This window comes from Solanum dulcamara, chromosome 7 (assembly GCF_947179165.1).
Source record: "Solanum dulcamara chromosome 7, daSolDulc1.2, whole genome shotgun sequence".
Taxonomy (NCBI): Eukaryota; Viridiplantae; Streptophyta; class Magnoliopsida; order Solanales; family Solanaceae; genus Solanum; species Solanum dulcamara.
In genome coordinates this window covers 34,819,617-34,832,270 of record NC_077243.1, presented here as the reverse complement: position 1 = coordinate 34,832,270, position 12,654 = coordinate 34,819,617, and the positions used below count along the sequence as shown (strand labels likewise).

Below are 12,654 nucleotides of genomic sequence, written 5' to 3'. Positions count from 1 at the left end.
GCGCCAGCAAGACTTTTGCCCAAATTTTCAGATTTTTGAAAGAGGGGCAACTTGGACTTTTTCCAAATTATATATACACCATCTTTGAGCATTTTGGACCATTATTTTCAGGTCCTCTCTCTCTCTAAAAAGCCCTAAATATTTTCCCTCTCTTCTTCTTCTTCTTCTCCAAATCCATCTCCACCAAAGGGTGCCTTCAAGAGTTTCAAGGATTCAAGTCTTCCATTGAATACCCAACATCAAGTTCCTTCAAAGTCTTCAAACAAGGTATGTAAGGCTAACCTAAAATATGGATTTAGTTCTTCCATATGCCCATATATGTGTTGGATAGAAGTTGTGAAAGAGTTGAACCTTCTAAGAAGGTTTTCTTGAAAGTTTTCCTAAACTATGAAATGTTTTTAAGTACTATTAGTTGACTGATGTTTTTAATGACTTGAGTCACTAAATAGTTATCTTTCATATTTTTGGCTATAAATGTATCTTTGTATATAGATTTATAGGTATTGACGATATTCTTGGGTTGAGTTTTGTTGAGAGTATGGGTCCATGTTTCATTCACATGAACTCAAGATGAGTTTTCTTGTCATAAATGTCTTGAGGTTGAGATGGATAGTTGTGTGTATATATATGTATTGATGGGAATGAAAAGAATGAATTGATTAGTTAAGAATGTCCCTTTCGCTTCTATAAAATGAACATAGGAAAAAAATAAGGATTTTGGAGTAGATGTTTGATGATTGATGTGATGATGATACTTGATACTGATGTGATGATAATGTTTGATGATGATATAAATGATAATATATGATGATGATGTTTTGGTGATGATGTGAGTGATGATGTGAATGGTGCTTATTTAATATATGTAGAATGGTTGACGAAGAGGTATATTGATGAGGATGTTATGTGATGAAGTGGATTGGAGTCTAATGTGAGTTTGGGGTATGTGATGTGCATAATTTGAGTTGATTGGAGTCTTAGGAATGTTTTGAAAATAAATGATCTTTTGAGGAGGAGCTTTAAATAAATTAATTGTGAACCTTTTTGCATAAACTACTTATACACTATTTTGAGTCTAAAGAATTATTATTTTTATCTTTGATTTTGAAAAGAGTTTAAGTATGAGTTGAGTATGAGGAGCCTTTAAATGAGTTGAGTATTTTTACATTAAAGTATCTATTTTGAGTTTGAGTTGAGGAGTTGAAATTATATTTTTATGTACATAATATTTTCTGCAATCATTGAGTTGAGATTGTATAAATTTTTAAAGAGAAGAGTTTGATGATTTGAGAGGAGTCGATTTGAAAGAAGGTCCAATTAGACTCGTCATTATGACCTAATTGAGTTGAAATAAGAACCGAGTTGATGAGGTGGCAATGTTCCACATGAAACTAGCCGTGAGGGCTTGTTTGAGATGATTAGAGGAGTTTTTTTGAGCATGGAGTCATGGGAGGAGTATCGAGCACCAAATTGGGCAAGAGTATAGTCCATACTCGAACCCAATACCTGTGTTGCCAAACGTAGGGGGGATTGAATCGTTAAAATCGTATGCTTTCCCGAGAGTTTTTGTCCTGACATTATAGGACCTGGTTGGATTGGATCCATGAGTGTTTGTCGTTCATGCCCTGGCAAGTATGAACGGGTGTGGCAACGACATCGTTTCGTTGTACCTTCACTGGCTCATAAGTGTTGGTTATCGGTTAAGAGAAACTCCCATTTAGGTCTTGATAGTACTCTGAGTTAGTTGAGTTGAGTGAGTTGCTCTATGCTTATGAGCTAGTCCTATCTAAACTATTTCTTGTTAGACTTAGGACACTTGAGTGAGTTGCTACATATTTATTGAGTTGAGTCATTTGAGTTGAATTGTAAAACGTTGCATAATTTAATTTGCATATTTACCGAGTTGAGTCCTTTGAGTTGATTGTTGAGTTGAGTGTATATAATCGGAGTGTACATAATTGAAAGGGATCGAATTGTAAATGATTTGATTGAACTGTATTGTGTATGATTGGATTGGACCGTATGGTATATGATTGGTCTTTGTCTAAAAATGTATTATTACTTTAGACTTATGATGCCTTGTTGAGTCTCTATCATCTTTTCAATTTGAGATATTTGGACCGCTGCTATTCTTCCTTGAGGTATGCTTCATTCTACCATATTACATACCAGTACATTCCACGTACTGACGTCCATTTGGACCTGCATCGTTTCATGATGCAGAGACAGGTTTAAGAGATCGTCATTAGGAGCATCGTTGGGGATCTATTCGCACTCAGCGTGTTGGTGAGTCCTCCCCTACATTCGGAGGACACCGTCTGTGTATTCTTGCATTGAGTTAGTCCTTTTCATTTTGATTTGAGGTAGCCATGAACATGTCATTGGCACCAATTAGATAGTAGTGATAGATGCTTCATAGACTAGATAGTGATGAGTCGATTGAGTTATTCTTGTCAAACTATTTTTAAATGACAAATATTTTAGTTGATCTGTCGGCCCATGGCCTTTATTCTTTGAGTTGGATGGGTGATTTGAGTTGCCCGCTAAATTATTCTTTATTTTTAAATTTTCTGCTGAATGAATGAATGAACGGATGTGTGATCAGGCTATGTGGTTCGCTTGGGAGCCAGAAATGGTTTCTGAGTGCCAGTTACGTCTAGGGTACCCTCCCGGGGCATGACAAACAACATGGTATCAGAGCACAGAGTTCAAGTGTCCTAGGGAGTCTATGAAGCCATGTCTAGTAGAGTCTTGCTTATGGGTGTGTTGTGCACCACACTTATAATCAGGAGGCTATAGGACATTAAGAATTTGTTTCCCTTCTTTCATATTCTGAGTTCGTGCGATAGAGTTTAACTCTATGAATGTTCCCTTCTAATTCATGCATTGCTCAAATCCATTTGACTACCCCTCATACTCAAGGTAGTTGAAACGGTAGATATGAGGTTCTTGTTGATGAGTTAAGATAAAGTCTTGAGGAAGTGAAGAGACTACACAAGGCTTGAGAGGAGCCGATTGTGTGCTTAACTTTATTAATCTGGGAAGATGTATTCTCATTCATATGTATCGTGCGTTGAGCCAGAGCGAGATGTATCCTAGAATCTTATCCCTACATCTTGATTTGAATGTCACCTTCGAGGGGGAAGTTGTGTATCTAAGTGATAAGTGTCACCATCCGATGGAGTGTAATCCTAGGCATGGAGAGCTATGGTTGATAGGATGATTGTAGAGTTAGAAAGAGGGAGTTAGAGGAGTAGAACTGAAGTAGTAAGAATGGTGGTTGATTGGGGTGAGTAATGAGGTGTAATAAATAATTATGATAGTTCTAGTTTTAAGATTTTATTTAGTAGGCTTGACATGACGTATGCGAGAGATTAAGATATTAAGTTGCGAGGAGTGTGTGTTATGAATGGAGGGGTTATGTGACCCTCAGAGGTAAATAGCGAATTGAGTCTAAGTCATATGGTGAGAAGAGGCTTAAGAGGTGTATGTGAAACAGTATAGAGTTATATGAGGTTCTAAATTTTGAGTTGCTCTAAGTGACTAGTTAGTATTCTTTAGTTGATGCCTTTAAGTTAAGGGGGAGATGATAGGGTAATGAGCCAAAGTAAGTCTTGAGCTTCCGATAGTGATGAGTTGGCCAAGATGATAGTGGACGGAGTTGAGCGAGAGTAGATGAGGAAGAGTGAGTGCTTCCCGATTGTGATAGTTGTGTTGTACTTGTCTAAGTCGAGGATAAATATGTGGAAGAGGAGTGAGACGAGACCTTGTGATGAGCAATAGATAGGTAAGAGTAGGTTAGTGTGTCTTCGGGAAAGAGCTCATACAATGATGAGGGTATAAGTGTTGAAGTAAGCTCGGGAACTCTTAGATATGAGTGAGGTAGTTAGAGTGATAAGCTTGAGTGAATAGTTGTCACTGTGAGAGTGATGGTAGTAGGCTAATGATCACATTTGGGGGAACGATTGGAGGTACGTGAAGGGTGTTATGAGGCTTGGAAAGGAGGGGAGGTTTGGACACCAATATATTGACCTCATGAAATGGTGAAGAGGATTGGAAATGTCACTCGTGAATTGGAATTCTACGGTTGAGGATGTAGATATTTGAATGATTCGGTTGATGGAGTTTCGATGTTCTATTCGTGCCAAATGATGAGAATGATGGAGGTGATGTCCCTATTCTTGAGTTGAAATGATTTGTCTATTCTTGAGTTTGAATAGCCAATTGTCTAAATTGCTCAATTGGTTGATTCGATTGAGTATCGATTTTTATTCGTGCCTCGAGTCCAACATTGGTTTAATCATCATTCGAGGACGAATGATCCCAAGGGGGAGATAATGTGACACCCCGGAAAATCTTTCGCAAAGAATCAAACCTTTCTCCACATGTGAGTAGACTCGGGCCGGAGGACTTTTAATTCTACATATGATTTAGGATTAATTCATAAGTATTTGAAGTGTGATAGATGTGTTTAGGGGTCATAAGGAATCTCTAACACCTAGTCGAGCCCAAAAAAAAAAAAAACTCCAATCGATTAAGTTTTTGGACGAGTTAGTATAAAGGTCAACTTCAAACGACCATATCTCCTAGGATTTAATGAACTGGGTGGCCCACGACCTACCAAATTAAAGGTATTTGAGTCTTCTTTCCAACTCCACCAAGATTGCAATTTTTGGAGTTCGGAGTCAAAAGTTATGGCCATTTTACTACGAACTAGCACTGCAGGAATATTCAGGCCTGGGCGAAATATAGGCTTGGCGCCCCAGTGGCGCGACGCGCCACTATAGCGCCAGAAAACAGCCTCAGTAGTTTGATCCTTGGCGCGACGCGCCACTATTAGATGTGCAGGGTTTTAGGCCTATTTTGGCTTGGCGCTGCAGTGGCGCGACGCGCCAGCAAGACTTTTGCCCAAATTTTCAGATTTTTGAAAGAGGGGCAACTTGGACTTTTTCCAAATTATATATACACCATCTTTGAGCATTTTGGACCATTATTTTCAGGTCCTCTCTCTCTCTAAAAAGCCCTAAATATTTTCCCTCTCTTCTTCTTCTTCTTCTCCAAATCCATCTCCACCAAAGGGTGCCTTCAAGAGTTTCAAGGATTCAAGTCTTCCATTGAATACCCAACATCAAGTTCCTTCAAAGTCTTCAAACAAGGTATGTAAGGCTAACCTAAAATATGGATTTAGTTCTTCCATATGCCCATATATGTGTTGGATAGAAGTTGTGAAAGAGTTGAACCTTCTAAGAAGGTTTTCTTGAAAGTTTTCCTAAACTATGGAATGTTTTTAAGTACTATTAGTTGACTGATGTTTTTAATGACTTGAGTCACTAAATAGTTATCTTTCATATTTTTGGCTATAAATGTATCTTTGTATATAGATTTATAGGTATTGACGATATTCTTGGGTTGAGTTTTGTTGAGAGTATGGGTCCATGTTTCATTCACATGAACTCAAGATGAGTTTTCTTGTCATAAATGTCTTGAGGTTGAGATGGATAGTTGTGTGTATATATATGTATTGATGGGAATGAAAAGAATGAATTGATTAGTTAAGAATGTCCCTTTCCCTTCTATAAAATGAACATAGGAAAAAAATAAGGATTTTGGAGTAGATGTTTGATGATTGATGTGATGATGATACTTGACAATGATGTGATGATAATGTTTGATGATGATATAAATGATAATATATGATGATGATGTTTTGGTGATGATGTGAGTGATGATGTGAATGGTGCTTATTTAATATATGTAGAATGGTTGACGAAGAGGTATATTGATGAGGATGTTATGTGATGAAGTGGATTGGAGTCTAATGTGAGTTTGGGGTATGTGATGTGCATAATTTGAGTTGATTGGAGTCTTAGGAATGTTTTGAAAATAAATGATCTTTTGAGGAGGAGCTTTAAATAAATTAATTGTGAACCTTTTTGCATAAACTACTTATACACTATTTTGAGTCTAAAGAATTATTAGTTTTATCTTTGATTTAGAAAAGAGTTTAAGTATGAGTTGAGTATGAGGAGCCTTTAAATGAGTTGAGTATTTTTACATTAAAGTATCTATTTTGAGTTTGAGTTGAGGAGTTGAAATTATATTTTTATGTACATAATATTTTCTGCAATCATTGAGTTGAGATTGTATAAATTTTTAAAGAGAAGAGTTTGATGATTTGAGAGGAGTCGATTTGAAAGAAGGTCCAATTAGACTCGTCATTATGAGCTAATTGAGTTGAAATAAGAACCGAGTTGATGAGGTGGCAATGTTCCACATGAAACTAGCCGTGAGGGCTTGTTTGAGATGATTAGAGGAGTTTTTTTGAGCATGGAGTCATGGGAGGAGTATCGAGCACCAAATTGGGCAAGAGTATAGTCCATACTCGAACCCAATACCTGTGTTGCCAAACGTAGGGGGGATTGAACCGTTAAAATCGTATGCTTCCCCGAGAGTTTTTGTCCTGACATTATAGGACCTGGTTGGATTGGATCCATGAGTGTTTGTTGTTCATGCCCTGGCAAGTATGAACGGGTGTGGCAATGACGTCGTTTCGTTGTACCTTCACTGGCTCATAAGTGTTGGTTGTCGGTTAAGAGAAACTCCCATTTAGGTCTTGATAGTACTCTGAGTTAGTTGAGTTGAGTGAGTTGCTCTATGCTTATGAGCTAGTCCTATCTAAACTATTTCTTGTTAGACTTAGGACACTTGAGTGAGTTGCTACATATTTATTGAGTTGAGTCATTTGAGTTGAATTGTAAAACGTTGCATAATTTAATTTGCATATTTATCGAGTTGAGTCCTTTGAGTTGATTGTTGAGTTGAGTGTATATAATCGGAGTGTACATAATTGAAAGGGATCGAATTGTAAATGATTTGATTGAACTGTATTGTGTATGATTGGATTGGACCGTATGGTATATGATTGGTCTTTGTCTAAAAATGTATTATTACTTTAGACTTATGATGCCTTGTTGAGTCTCTATCATCTTTTCAATTTGAGATATTTGGACCGCTGCTATTCTTCCTTGAGGTATGCTTCATTCTGCCATATTACATACTAGTACATTCCACGTACTGACGTCCATTTGGACCTGCATCGTTTCATGATGCAGAGACAGGTTTAAGAGATCGTCATTAGGAGCATCGTTGGGGATCTATTCGCACTCAGCGTGTTGGTGAGTCCTCCCCTACATTCGGAGGACACCGTCTGTGTATTCTTGCATTGAGTTAGTCCTTTTCATTTTGATTTGAGGTAGCCATGAACATGTCATTGGCACCAATTAGATAGTAGTGATAGATGCTTCATAGACTAGATAGTGATGAGTCGATTGAGTTATTCTTGTCAAACTATTTTTAAATGACAAATATTTTAGTTGATCTGTCGGCCCATGGCCTTTATTCTTTGAGTTGGATGGGTGATTTGAGTTGCCCGCTAAATTATTCTTTATTTTTAAATTTTCCGCTGAATGAATGAATGAACGGATGTGTGATCAGGCTATGTGGTTCGCTTGGGAGCCAGAAATGGTTTCTGAGTGCCGGTTACGTCTAGTGTACCCTCCCGGGGCGTGACACTACCAATGTCACTTTCCTCTTTTCAATGGAGCTTCCCCATAGATAACTCCTACATTTCTGATCACTTCCTTCGGGATGCTCTGAGGTAGAATGAAAACAGCCCCCCAAAAGTTGAATATAGAAAATAACACAACATTTATCACTTGCATTCTACCAGCATACGACATATTTTTTGAGTAGCTAACAGTGATCTTATTAGTAATTTTCTCCACAAGTTGGTGGCATTCCAACTTACTCCACTTATTTGAGGATAATGGGAGGCCTAGATACCTAATAGGAAATGTACCCATGGAAAATCCTATCGTATCTAACAGAATCCGTTTCGTAGTATCATCCATTCCAGCTACAAATAAATTGGATTTATCAATATTAGCCATTAAGCCAGTGGCATGGGTGAAATGGTCCAGGGCTTCCATTACTCTCTCAACTGACCCAATATCTCCCTTACAAAAGATCATGAGATCATCATCAAAAATGAGATGCGTAAGTCTAACAACCTCCCACATGGGATGAAACTGGAAACTTGGAAGCTCAGACATTTTCTTTTAAATTCTTGAAAGGTACTCCATAACTAATACAAACAGCAAGGGGGAGATATGATCTCCTTGTCTGAGGCCTCTTCTACTAGCAAAGTCCCCATACCCCATCCCATTGACTTTAACCAAAAACTTGGAAGAATATTATGGACCAAGGACTTCCCTGCAACAGCTGCAGCTTGGTTTTCTACTACCAGAAGACTAATCGCCCTTCTTTAATCGCTTACAAATCATCTTAAAAATGCATTTATAAACAACATTACAATAAGAGATGGGTCTATATTGACCAGCATTTTCTGGAACCTTAACTTTAGGAATCAGAGTGATCATTGTAGTGTTAAATTGAGTCAGAAGCTTACCATTATTGAAAAAATATAGAATCGCACAAGATATATCTTCACCAATCATATTCCAAGTTGTTTTGAAAAACCCACTTCCATAGCCATCTGGTCCTGCACTTTTATTACTATCTATCTCAAACATAAAAGTTTTGGCATCCTTAGTTGTGTATAGTCTCAGTAGTTTGACTTGTTGAGCTACTGAGAGTATAGGTTCATTCTGTAGTACCCCCTTATGAGCTGCACATCCTGATTCACATTTCCTACCCAAAAGTTCTTCATAGTAGTCCACAAAAATGCTTGCCACAACTTCTGGATCAGTTTGCATCACATTATGCTTATCATGTAACTGTATGATAGCATGTTGCAATTTCCTATGCTTGATAACTGAGAAAAATTATTTGGTATTGTCTTCTTCAAGTTTAATCCAGTCGACTTTACTCTATTGTTGCCAAAATATTTCAGCCAGATATGAAGTTTTCCTAAATGCTTGGTATTTAATCATCTCTTCTTGTTGTAGCAATGGGTCTTGTAAATTGACCTGAAGGAATTTTTGAGAATGAAACAAAACCTTTCTATTCTCTTCATTCTCTGTTATCACATTCCTGAAGTACTGGCCATTTAATTCTTTCAACTTCCTCGTTAGTGCTTTCATCTTCCAATCTGCTTGCAGCATTCTGCAGCCTTCAAGTTGTACTCTCCAAACACTTTTCATTATCTCTAGGAACTGAGGATGATTGGACCAAGAATTACAGTACTGAAATGTCTTATTTACTTTTGGGAGGGCATTTAATAGAGAAACTGTCACGGGACAATGATCACTAATCCCTTCCGGCAGAAAGGTAGCAATGTAATGGTTCATAATATCAATCCAGGCACTATTCACACCCAGTCTATTTTAGAGAAAACTCTATCATTTTATTTATATGTCCAAGTATACCTATTCCCATATCGTGGCAATTCATTCATACCGCAAGCTTCCACACATGTACTGAAATCCACCACCTCAAACAATGTAACTGGATTTCTCCCTATCCTGTCTTCAAGGTGAAGTACAGAGTTGAAGTCATCTAATACCATCCATAGGGTACTACTCCCCACCCTTTGATTCACCAAATACTCCCAAAGATCTTTCCTGTCACCTCTCTGATTGTAGGTATATACAAATGTCACCCAAAATGTAGTCTGTTGCGGTAGATAATGGACCTCACATGTCACTGCTTGTGCTGATTTTGACAAAGTTCTAAATTGATAAAGGTCTGGCCTCCACATAATCCATATCCGCCCATTAGGGTGTTGCTCAAGGTTAGAATGTATTCCCATCCTCCAAACATTACATTATCTATATTACCAATCCTACTAGCCTTCACTTTTGTTTCCAAAACCCCTACCAAACTAATATTGTGTTCATTGCAAAGGAGTTTAGCCTCCTTTTGCTTATTTGGGGTATTAATTCCCCTCAAATTCCAAGCAAGTGGACTAATCATTACCAGATTGAGGTAAAGGTCTCCCTTCTCCATTGCTGGCAAAACTTGGGTGGCTTTTGTACTGTAGGATCCGGCTTCTCTAGAGCCTGAAAAGAATTTTTCGCAGCCAGTTGTTGTGATTGCTTGACTGTTAGCCTATTAGCATTTACAGGTGTAATCCATCCTGATTGCCCTGTAGTAGTTTTACCACTATGCTCACTTGTATTCATTGCAACTTGCTTAGCCTTTGACTCTTCAGCAACTACCATTTGCCCTCTTTGACGTCTATTCTCAGTATCCACCTTCTGTACATTTGGTACCTTCACTTGTATTTCAACATTCTGTTCATTATTCTTATTCTGTTGATCCAACTATTGTTGATCCTGCATCAACCGCATATGATGTATATTCTCCTTCTTCATTCACAAATCCCACCTAGCACATCTATGTATAAGAAATTTAATAAAGCTACACACACTTTACCAGTGAAAGTGACTAATATTCAGGGAGCCAGCCGTGGACTCTAATAAGTGGTGAAATTGCCACAAATTTTTTGCCTTTTTCTTACGACTTTGTGTCTTTTAATTATCAAAAGAGACTACCTATGTGTGTTTTATTCTTATTTCAGGTAAAAAGATGTGAAAGAAGGATTGACGAGGAAAAGAGCAAAAAGTAGCTGAGAAGAGGAGTTTTTACTAGAAGTTCATTGCCAGGTACCTCGCACATGCGAGAGGAGGCTCTCGTCTGTGAGCCCGCACCGGCGAAAGAACAAGTGCACCAGTGAAAGAGCATTGTTCCACAGAAGCTGCACCGGCGAACAAAAAGTCGCATCTGCGACTCCACTTCTGCAGATCATTTGCCGCGCCTGCGAGAGTCAAGAGTCAAAGGCCTTTCATGCCTACGAAGAAAATGGCACCAAAACGACTCCGCTGCTGTGAACCTAATGTCGCTCCTGCGAGTGACGGTATACAGTAAAGCCCAATGTTGTCTTTTCACACTTTTGGAAACCCCAATCCGGATAAAAGGCATCTCAACCCTAGTGTTTATCATGAATCTTTCTCCGATTCTTGGTTTTATTTGCTTATATATAGTTTTAGTGTGTATCATTTTCAGACTTAGATATTGTGGATTTGAATCTCCTTATGCTTTTGCAATTTTATCAAATATTATCTTATTTATGATATGGGTCTTTGATTTTCGAACTAATTTTATGCTTCAACTATTTAAAGGAGTAATTAATCCAAGAACTTGCTTGTGTGCCTCATTCTTGCTTGGAAAAGAAGATTTGAGTGTAAGAAAGATTAGTTAGCACAATTTGAATTGTGGTTGGACTATTGGACTTGAGCTCGGGAGAGTCTAGATCTAGGTCTAATTTCTCCTAATGGGTTGAGCTAGGAATAGATATCCTAGAGTTGTTATATTGCTTGTTTATTTTGCTACACTTGCTAGATTTGGAAGAACTAATTGCAATGTAAAGTTGACTTATTCATATCCATCTTGATATTGTTTGGTTAATTGCAATGGATCGTTTGAACTTGATTTGAACCCCTGATACCAAATCTATTTGCTATCCTCAGGTCTAAAGGTCCTTGATCACCCTATCCTTTTATATTATTATCACAGCTTAGTGCTTGTTCCTTATTGAAAAAACCGCTAAAAATTAATTGTGTCTTTTGTGTTTGGATTAAACTCGTGGCTTGTAATTATTTACCTTTTCGATCACCCCTAAATTTTTTCTTGTGGGATTCGACCCGACCTCATACCTTGGGTATTATTTTGCATACGACTGCCTACTTTCCTAATTTGGGGAGGTAGTTGAGCATCATCAAAAATGACACCGTTGTGGAGAAACAATTTGGTTTATTGAATTGGTTTAGAATTTATAGTTTACTTGTTTATATCCATATATGAGAATTTTTTTTTCTCCTTTGTTGTTTCTGTTGTTCTATTTTTGTTCCTATGACATCGTGTATTGGACCTAATCTTGGGGGTTGCAATCCATATAATGACAATCCTTGTTTCTATTTTTGGGGATCTCATAATGAGTTAATCTTTATAGAGGCTTCTCAACAAGAAAATATGAGTGACACAATGGAAAGCATGAGTAAAGCTTGGCTCATGAGTTTAAGCCTACGTCTTGGTTCACAAAAGTTAGCACGGGGAGACTTGTTTTTATGGAGCGAAAAACTTCGTCACTTACATCCTCGCCGATGCCAAGACGTGATCCAACTTGGGTTCCAACTTAAGACCAAGTTCCAAGCATATAATGCTCTTCCTCAAGTAAACTAAAAATGATGGAGAAAATTTGGATATTGAAGAAGAAAGGGTCGCGCTAAACATGGATGAAATCTTGGACATTTGCACCCCTTTCGAGCCAAAGATCATCCAAGATGCCGAGATCTAAGGAATGCTACTAGAGGTGCAAACAAAGATCATCAATATCCTCTCTAGTTCATTCGAAAGTGAGGGCATTCCTCACTCAGTGGCCAAGCAGTGCATGATCCAATATCAAGGAAGCGTCCTGATACTAACCTCCTATTTGCCTAAACTTCCGCAAAGAAAATTTGACGTGAATTTAGGCAAGAAATTCAAGTCTTTAAAGTAGAAAGATAGATTTGGAAGCATGGTATGCACACTCTTATCTCCCTACCCTAGATGGAATGTCGACTTGAAGTTGGGGAGAAGATTTATTGCTTCAAAGTGGAAGCATAAATGGTTATGCAATGGTGTTGCGCCGCGATG

At 37.9% G+C, this 12,654-nt stretch overlaps 1 long non-coding RNA gene across 1 annotated transcript in view; it reads right to left on the bottom strand.

The window, feature by feature from the left end:
• Positions 1-11,035, bottom strand: part of LOC129895725 (uncharacterized) — a 32,351-nt gene extending 21,316 nt beyond the window's left edge. The window contains exon 1 of the long non-coding RNA XR_008767838.1: positions 10,630-11,035. This is a non-coding gene — a long non-coding RNA (uncharacterized LOC129895725). The remainder of the gene's footprint in view (positions 1-10,629) is intronic.
• Positions 11,036-12,654: the final 1,619 nt, after the last annotated feature.